The sequence below is a fragment of the Siphateles boraxobius genome, unplaced genomic scaffold, assembly GCF_051911475.1.
Source record: "Siphateles boraxobius isolate OS27281-9 unplaced genomic scaffold, OSU_SipBor_1 214, whole genome shotgun sequence".
NCBI classification, from domain to species: Eukaryota; Metazoa; Chordata; class Actinopteri; order Cypriniformes; family Leuciscidae; genus Siphateles; species Siphateles boraxobius.
Window position 1 is genome coordinate 427,710 of NW_027508827.1, and position 9,230 is coordinate 436,939.

The 9,230-nt window shown below is 43.2% G+C and overlaps 1 long non-coding RNA gene across 1 annotated transcript; it reads left to right on the forward strand.

The window, feature by feature from the left end:
• Positions 1–720: 720 nt before the first annotated feature.
• Positions 721–1,232, forward strand: LOC143746211 (uncharacterized). The gene is made up of 3 exons (XR_013206462.1): positions 721–788; positions 934–1,014; positions 1,124–1,232. It is a non-coding gene; the product is annotated as an uncharacterized LOC143746211 (long non-coding RNA).
• The last annotated feature ends 7,998 nt before the right edge of the window (positions 1,233–9,230 follow it).

Here is a 9,230-nt window from a genome sequence, read left to right on the forward strand (position 1 = left end):
AAACTTTGTTCGCAAAAGTTTGCTTGAATGTTGTTCGATTCAGTGCGAAAATGAATGGAAACACCTTAAAATTTCTCAAATCAATTCGATATACCAATTTGATCGCAAAACAGCATGTGACGTCATTACGTACAGGTTTTTATTCGCTTTAAAGCCGTTGGATGGAAACACACTTTCACCAGCTTTATTCGCATGAGTTTTTTTACCGAACTTCAGATAATTCGGTTGACAAGAGGATGGAAACATGGCTACTGATTACAAACTTCACATGATATAAGGCACAAATATATTTTGACATATGTACACATATTTACACGAAGAACAATTTAAGATTTCTGTTATAAGCATTTTTAAAATATATTTTCAAAATATATTTCAATATATTTAATAGTGTATCACATATATGTGAATATATGACATTTCTGTATGGGTAAACTTCTGCCTAGCCCCCCTTAAATATTTGCCTCACATGTGGGACCTCAGTGAGAATAAAATATAACTAACTAATATATACTAATAAACAGCAGATATCCTCATAATATGCATGTTTTATAAGCAACTAGTTAATAGTGAGAATTATATCCTAAACTAAAGTGTTTCTTGTGTTAAAGCACACACTCATTGGGAGCTGAGCGCCGCTAAAATCCTAGAATCGGCGTGTGTGAAGCTGGAGTATTATGTGATGATGATGTTGTGTATATGTGCATTATGTGTAGAACTGAACTAACAGACGTGATCCACAGATCCAGCTGATACAGCATCAGAAACTGCTGGATTATTATACAGAGGTACGACACGTTCATTTATACTGACAGCTTTATAACATTAAACTATCAGTCAGTCTGTAAATGCTTCATCAGTAACTGTTGATAGTGTAATAGCCTTGACTTCAGTCATGTACAGTTTCTCTTCTTCCTCTCATGTTTCCTGCAGTGATTGTGAGTATTGTTGAGATCGCAGTGTTTGCTGCTCCTACTGTGATTCTTCTTCAGATCATCTGTGCAAGAAGAGCTGGTGAGTTTGAGCTGCACACAATCTGATGATTCACACTCATCTGATCTGAACAATCTGCAATCATGATAAAAACACACACGAGAGCTCAGTCAATGCTTTTATTTTGCAGGGAGGAAGGACTCGAAGCACCCAGAGGAAATAGAGATGCCTACAATATTACAGTAAAACACTGATGAGTTTAGAGCGAATCTGCAACTATATTTACAATAGCAAAAACCATTTTACATAAAATAGCCAAATTTATTTTCATTTATATGGGTTTTATGGATATATTTGCCTACAGTGTTGAAAGTTATTTTCTTGTGCTTCATATTGTTACGATCCCTGGTCTAGGTCAGGGTGTAAAATAAACAACAAAACCAATTCCTTTAGTTAGCTTGAGTTTATTGCTTTTTTCTTGCCCTCTGAGTTGTTTTCAGGCCGCATTGTGTTGACATTCATGAAACAATATCTTGAAAATACAGAATCAAACAATCAAACAAGCAGGGGAAAATATTGGAAGCAAGATCTTCAGGGGTGAGGTAATGCCAAAACAATAAACCAAACAGAATTATAATTACAAATTATTATTTGTAACCACCAAAACAATTCTTAATCCCCAAATTAACATGGCGCACGTGACAAGGCATCAGCAAGTATATTTTCACACCCCTTCTTGTGCCGAATTTCCAAGTTAAAACCTTGTATCAACAAAGACCAGCGCATCAGTCTTTGATTCGAATTTGACATTCGAAAAAGGAAAACCAGGGGATTATGGTCAGTAACACCAGGATAGGGACATTACAAGCATCAAGATAAATTTCGAAATGCTGAAGTGCAAGCAACAGCGCAAGAGCCTCTTTCTCGATTGTGCTATAATGTTGCTGCGATTTCGTAAATTTCCTTGAAAAATAACATACCGGGTGATCAATTCCCACAGCATCCTCCTGAATAAGTACTGCCCCTGCTCCCACCTCACTCGCATCCACTTCCAATTTAAATGGTTGTGAAAAATTTGGAGCTGATAGAACTGGGGCACTACACAGCAGCGTTTTAACCGCATCAAAAGCTGACTGACACTCTTAAGTCCACTCAAACACTCTAGATTGACTCAGTAAGTTGGTAAGGGGTGATGCAACTTCAGCAAAGTTCTTGCAAAAAGCACGGTAATACCCCGTCATTCCCAAGAAGCGGCGCAACTCTCGTTTCGTTTTAGAAGCGGGAAAATCAATAATACACTCAACTTTTATATTAATAAGGCCGCACTTGCCCTTGACCCACACATTTCCCAAGGTATGTCACAACAGCTTTACCAAACTCACATTCAGCAAGATTTAATGTAAGCGATGCATCACTTAGTCGATGAAAAACACTTAACCGTAACACCCCCACCCTTAAAATTACAAATTATTATTTGTAACCACCAAAACAATTCTTAATCCCCAAATTAACATGGTGCACGTGACAAGGCATCAGCAAGTATATTTTCACACCCATTCTTGTGCCGAATTTCCAAGTTAAAACCTTGTATCAACAAAGACCAGCGCATCAGTCTTTGATTCGAATTTGACATTCGAAAAAGGAAAACCATTCCTTTTGACATTCGAAAAAGGAACTTGACATTCGAAAAAGGAAAACACTTAGTTGATGAACAAACGACAATGTCATCCAGGTATGCCTCACAGTTTCCTAACCCAGCTGGCACTATCCTCATCAGGCGTTGGAAAGTGGCGGGTGCATTTCGTATCCCGAAAGCCATCCTCTTGTATTCTAGGAAGTGATCAGGTGTAACAAAGGCAGAGATTTCTGAAGCCCTGGCGGTCAAAGGTACCTGCCAGTAACCTTTTAACAGGTCGAGCTTAGTCACAAACTTTGCAGAGCCAACCCTATCAATGCAATCATCCATCCTTGGTAAAGGATAGGAATCGGGTTTCGTTATGGAATTTACCTTGCGGTATTCGGTGCAGAATCGAAATTTGCCATCTGATTTACAGGGCACCAACAGACAGGATGAGCTCCATGAACTGGAACTTGGCACAGCAAAACCATGTTCTAACAAATATGCAGTCTCTTCTTGCATTATTTCTCTCTTGATGGGATTTACACGATAGGAATTCTGCTTGATAGGAGAGCAATCACCCACATCAATATCATGCACCAACACTGTAGTTTGACTTGGCACATCAGAAAAAAGAGCAGGAAACTTTTTAATGAGCGCAATAACATCACTTTGACAAGCTTCACTCAAGTAACACAGATGGGACTTTAAATCCACTAAAAGCTTTGAATTGTCCAACTGAGCACACAATACATCTCGCATTCGCAGCCCATCATCCTCAGGACAGTAAACGGCTGCCATAGCAGGAGAGATGGAATCAGTGGGGTTTTTTTTGCATATTCCGAACGTCATCCTTTTGAACTACATCCCTCATTACATAGGCTTTTAGCATATTAATGTGACACACTCGGATCTTTCATTTTCTGTCAGGAGTATTAATGACATAATCAGTGTCACTTAATTTCCGCTTGATTGTGTAGGGACCTGAGAACTTTGCCTGCAATGGCGACCCTGGAAGAGGAAGAAAGACAAGCACCAAATCATCTTCCTGAAAACTTCGAAAGACATTTTAACCTGAGTGCAGCCCAATTCCGAAAGTGCCACTTCACGAGCTCAGTGTAGGCGTTCTCTGAACGAATTCACATACTCAAGTACGCTAGTTTGGGGGGTTGTTTCTGCCAGCAACTGTTCACGAAACAGTTTTAACGGGCCCCGCACAGTGTGCCCAAACACTAATTTGGCAGGACTAAAACCTAAGGATTCCTGAACGGTCTCTCGTACCGCAAACGTGACCAAGGGAACACCCTCATCCCAATCTTTCCCAGTTTCAAAACAGTACGTACGCAACATACTTTTCAGGGTCTGATGAAAGCGTTCCAGTGCTCCCTGTGACTCTGGATGGTAAGCATTAGAAAGTTTATGCTTTACTGACAAACAGTCCAGAACCTGAGAAAACAGCTTGGAGGTGAAATTTGTACCTTGATCCGACTGTATCACTCTAGGAATACCAAATGTAGAGAAAAATTTGACTAGCTCTTTAGTCACATTCTTAGCCCTGATGGTACGCATAGGAATCGCCTCAGGATACCACGTAGCAGCACACATTAGAGTCAGCAAATACTGATATCCAGACTTAGTCTTGGGTAATGGACCGACGCAATCAATAATAATTCTCTCAAATGGCTCCGACACAATTGGAATAGGATGGAGAGGAGCACTAGGAATTCCCTGATTAGGTTTACCAGTTAGCTTGCACACATGACAAGAACGGCAGTACTCTGAAACCATTTTTTTCAAGCCAGGCCAGTAAAAATAGTGAAGGATGCGACTAAAAGTCTTGTTTACTCCCAGGTGGCCAGAGAGAGCATGATCATGAGCTAAACACAAAATCTGTTCACGATAATTATGAGGAACCACTACCTGAAAAACAGTCTTCCAGCTCAGATCCTTCTCTGATGGAGACCACTTATGCATAAGCACTCCATCCTCCCAAACATAAGCCACATCCTTATCTGCTACTTCATCTTTTTGAACAGCCTCAGTGAGACATTTGACTAGAGACGGGTCAGCTTTCTGCGCAGCCGCCAGCTGTTCTTTGCCGGTTCCACACATAGACTCAAACTGGACTGCAACATCCTGGTCGAAATCACACCCCTTAGGAGAAACATCCCGCACACATTCCTCTCTGTCAACTTTATCAGTCATAAATGATACATTTAGACACATCTAAAACATCATCAAACTTCCTAGCCTGAGCACGGGTTACCGCATAAGCAGTAAAAACAGAAGGAAACTGTTGGCCCACATCAACCCGCCCACAAAACCCAATAAATTTGTATGCGGATTAATAGAGTTCCACGCAGAGGGCGCAATATGAACTAGAGCAACTCCCTCTGGTTTCTCAGATGGTTTATTGTGATTCCAGCGCTTACAATCTGCAATCAAATGACCCGGCTCACGACAGAAAAAACACATGCGCCTCTCTTCCTCAAGAGCCACATTTGTATTACGAAACACACTCGAGGCTGCCTCTCTGTTCTCTCGTTTTCCCTTACCCTTAAAAAAAAACCTTGAATCGTTTCTTACAGGAAATTCAACAGATGAACCATGTTTCTCTCTACACACAGACGGAGTAAAAACAGTTTTGTGCGTGAGCACAAATTCATCTGCCAAAACAGCGCCATTAGTCACGGATAAGACCTTCTGCTCATTCAGATACACAACGATGTCCTCTGAAACACAACTTTTAAAGTCCTCTAGCAACAAGAGTTCGCGTAATTGCTCAAATGTTGTAACTGCTTGCAGCACACCATTTGTCAAACAACACAGTTTTCTCGCGAGCAAACTCGCCAAATGTTTTACTGGAAATTTTCTGATGGTTTCTGAATTTCTGACGATAAGCTTCAGGTACTAATTCGTATGCTCTCAAAACAGCAGCTTTAACAGTATCGTAATTCAAACTTTGTTCAATAGGTAAAGATGTGCACACTTCCTGAGCTTTACATTGCAATAACAGCGACCACAACTCTTTTGGCCAATGTAATGTAGCTGCTATGCGCTCAAAAGCGACAAAATACGAGTCTACCTCCGTCTCTCTGAAAGGAGGAACAAGAGTAATGTATTTACTCACATCAAAGCTGGTCACAGACACACCAACAGAGGAGGTAATGGGTAGACTTTGATTCGCTGCAGGTGAAACTGGCAAACGAGGAGATGGTGGTCTAGATCTGGGCAGAGGCACAGGCACATTAAGTGGTAATTTGGCTTGTAGTTCCAACCTGCGTAAATTAAATTTGCTATCAGCCTCTAACTCCCGAGTCCGAAAAATAAAGAAGCTGTGCATCATAATCCTGTTTTTTTAACTGCAAGTACAACTCTTTCAATTTAATAGCTAGCATAGGATCAAATCGGGAATGACTAGGATCTATGCTATGAAAAGAAAAGGTATCTCCATCAACTGCTGCCTCAGCACCCGTCCCAGTTACTCCTTCCACAGATACATCAGGCAAAATTCTAGCCTCCACCAATTTGCTATACAACTTCTCTTTAACAACTTTTTTTCGCCCCTCCCTAGGAACAACAATATTAAAGAAATCTGCAATTTGTAACAAATCAGCTTTACGACATTTATTAAATTCCTCCGTGGTAGGAGACAACGTAAATGACGTTAAATCAAATTCCATGCTTACACTCCTCAAATTCGTCGCGCACCCAAGGAAAATTAACTTACCAGGCAACAAATGCATGTGAAACTAATATCAATTACCTTCATTGATATGCAGCGGACGTGCCCCCAATTTATGTTTCGATCCCTGGTCTAGGTCAAGGTGTAACATAAACAACAAAACCAATTCCTTTAGTTAGCTTGAGTTTATTGCTATTTTCTTGCCCTCTGAGTTGTTTTCAGGCCGCATTGTGTTTACATTCATAAAACAATATCTTGAAAATACAGAATCAAACAATCAAACAAGCAGGGGAAAAGATTGGAAGCAAGATCTTCAGGGGTGAGCTAATGCCAAAACAATAAACCAAACAGAACTAACTTTCCCACGAAAACTACCTTTCCTGTGAATCAAAAAAAAAAAAGAAACAAAACATACAATGAAATACCCTATCTCCTTAACTAGCACAATAACCAGGAGAAAAATAACGGCCTTTCGGCCTACAAAGAAAACGTCTCAGGTTACGTATGTAATCCTGGTTCCCTGATAGGGAACGAGACGCTGCGTTTGAGACGCGTTGGGAACGCTCTGCGTGATACGTCGTGAAGCACGTGTAAAATCAGTCCAATGGAAGCCCGCTACGACATAGGTGACGTCATTGACCAGGAAACTATAAAGCACCCTTGAAATCAGACCGCGACAGCTTCTGAAATGCCTGAAGCAAGTCGATCAGGGCATGCAGGAAGTATGGCAGGCAAACGCAGCGTCTCGTTCCCTATCAGGGAACCAGGGTTACATACGTAACCTGAGACGTTCCCTTTCAAGGGAACTCGAGCTGCGTTTGAGACGCGGTGGGAACCCCATCCCCACTATGCCATAATGACAAATGCCCGTTCTGTGTGAAGTCCTGCGCACACTAAGAAGCAAGCAACCTCGCCCCAGGAGTGGAGAGGTCAAGGTCATAAAACCTGACAAATGTATGCGGAGAGGACCATCCTGCCGCATTACACACGTCAAGAAGGGAAACTCCCGAAATAAAGGCCATAGAGGCCGCCATACTCCGAGTAGAATGGGCCCGCACAGCCATAGGTCAAGGCTGTCCGGCCGCTTCATAAGCCAATGAAATAGCCTCGACTATCCATTTACTCATCACCTGTTTAGATGCAGGGCATCCTCTCTTGAGTGACCCAAAACAAACAAATAATTGCTCAGATTTACGCCACAGAGCAGCTCTGTGAACGTAGGCATCTAAAGCCCGGACTGGACATAACAGGTTAAGCTGTTCCTGATCTGGGGTATTAAAGGGTGGAGGATAAAAGGCCTGCCGCACTATTGGGCCCCCAACATTTAGTGGGACCTCAGGAATATAACCCGGTCTAGGGTAGAGGAATGCTTTCACCATACCAGGTGCAAATTCCAGACATGAAGGAGCAACCGACAGAGCATGTAAATCACCAATTCTCTTGATAGATGAAATAGCAAGGAGAAATATAGTCTTTAGAGTGTGGAATTTTTCTGAAACCTCCTAGATGGGCTCGAAGGGAGCCAAGGCCAGACCCTCAAGTACAATGGCCAAATCCCAAGCCGGTGCTCTAGATTGCAGTGCAGGCCTGAGCCTCAATGTACCACGGAGAAAACATATAATAAGAGGATCACTCCCAAGAGAAGAAGCCCCGAGAGGGGTGATAAGCAGATATCGCCGCTACGTACACCTTTAAGGTGGAGGGAGATAATCCAGCAGAGAAACGGTCTTGTAGGAAATCGAGAACTGTACCAACCGAGCAGTTAACAAGATTAAAAAACGTTCTCCACGCCATGTAGTTTTCTCGTGGAAGGAGCTCTGGATTGAAGGACGGTCTCAACGACCTCAGTCGAGAGACCGGATTCTATGAGCTGGGCCCCCTCAGAGGCCAAGCCCACCGTTTCCACAACTCCGTTTAACCCTTTTCTATTATGTGCAGGACCCATAGAGAAATATTTGGCAGAAGTTTCCACGCTGCCAGAAATTCCGATAAGGGCACCAGTCTCTCGAGACTGGCCTCTGGATTTGATTGAGCAATCATTTCGGTGCCCTGAAGCGGCGAACCGGCAGGGAACAACCGAACTGACCGTTCTACAACCCTCCTCAGAGGATTGCACGGGGACGCTGACACCTCGTCGCCCTGAAGAAGTCCTGGGAGCATTGATATCGGGGGGAATGTGTACAGGTGCAGCCTCGGCCACACCTGCACCATAGCGTCCAGTCCGAGAGGAGCTGGATATGTGAGGGAAAACTATAGCGGATAATGGGTTGTATCGTATGATGTGAAAAGATCAACCTGAGCTTGACCAAAGATCTCCCATAGGAGCTCCACCACCTCGGGGTGAAGTCTCCATTCCCCGGGCCTCAGCCCCTGCCTCAACAGGATATCTGCTCTGATATACGAGATCGTCAGTGTGTTGTCCGGACCCTCCGTCGAGCGACCACTCATGATCACTCCCGACTTGTGAGGGAAGCATCCGTCGATAGCATTATGCGTCGACAAGAAACCCCCAGCACTGGGCCTGGGCAAGGAACCAAGGTTCTTCCACATGACCGAGGCACGTAGGCATAGCCGCGTGACCTTGATATTGCGAAAACGGATTTCCCCCTCGGAGAAAACCCCTTGGTCCTGAGCCACCACTGCAGGGATCTCATGTACAGAAGGCCAAAAGTAATTACGTTGGACACAGCTGCCATGAGACCCACAGTCTGAAACTGTTTCACAGTGAGTGACTGGCCTAGATAAACCCATAATACACCTAGAAAAGTGGTCCTCTGAGCTGGGAGGATCACACTCTTCTTGGCGTTGAGTGGCAACCCCAACATCTTTAAATGAGACAGAACGACATCTCGATGCCGAACTGCCATATGCTCAAATTGAGCTAGGATCAACCAATCGTCGATATAATATAATACGCGAATGCCCTGGAGTCTCAAAGGAGCCAGAGTAGCATCCACGCATTTTGTAAAGGTGCGGGGTGATAAACCTAGGCCA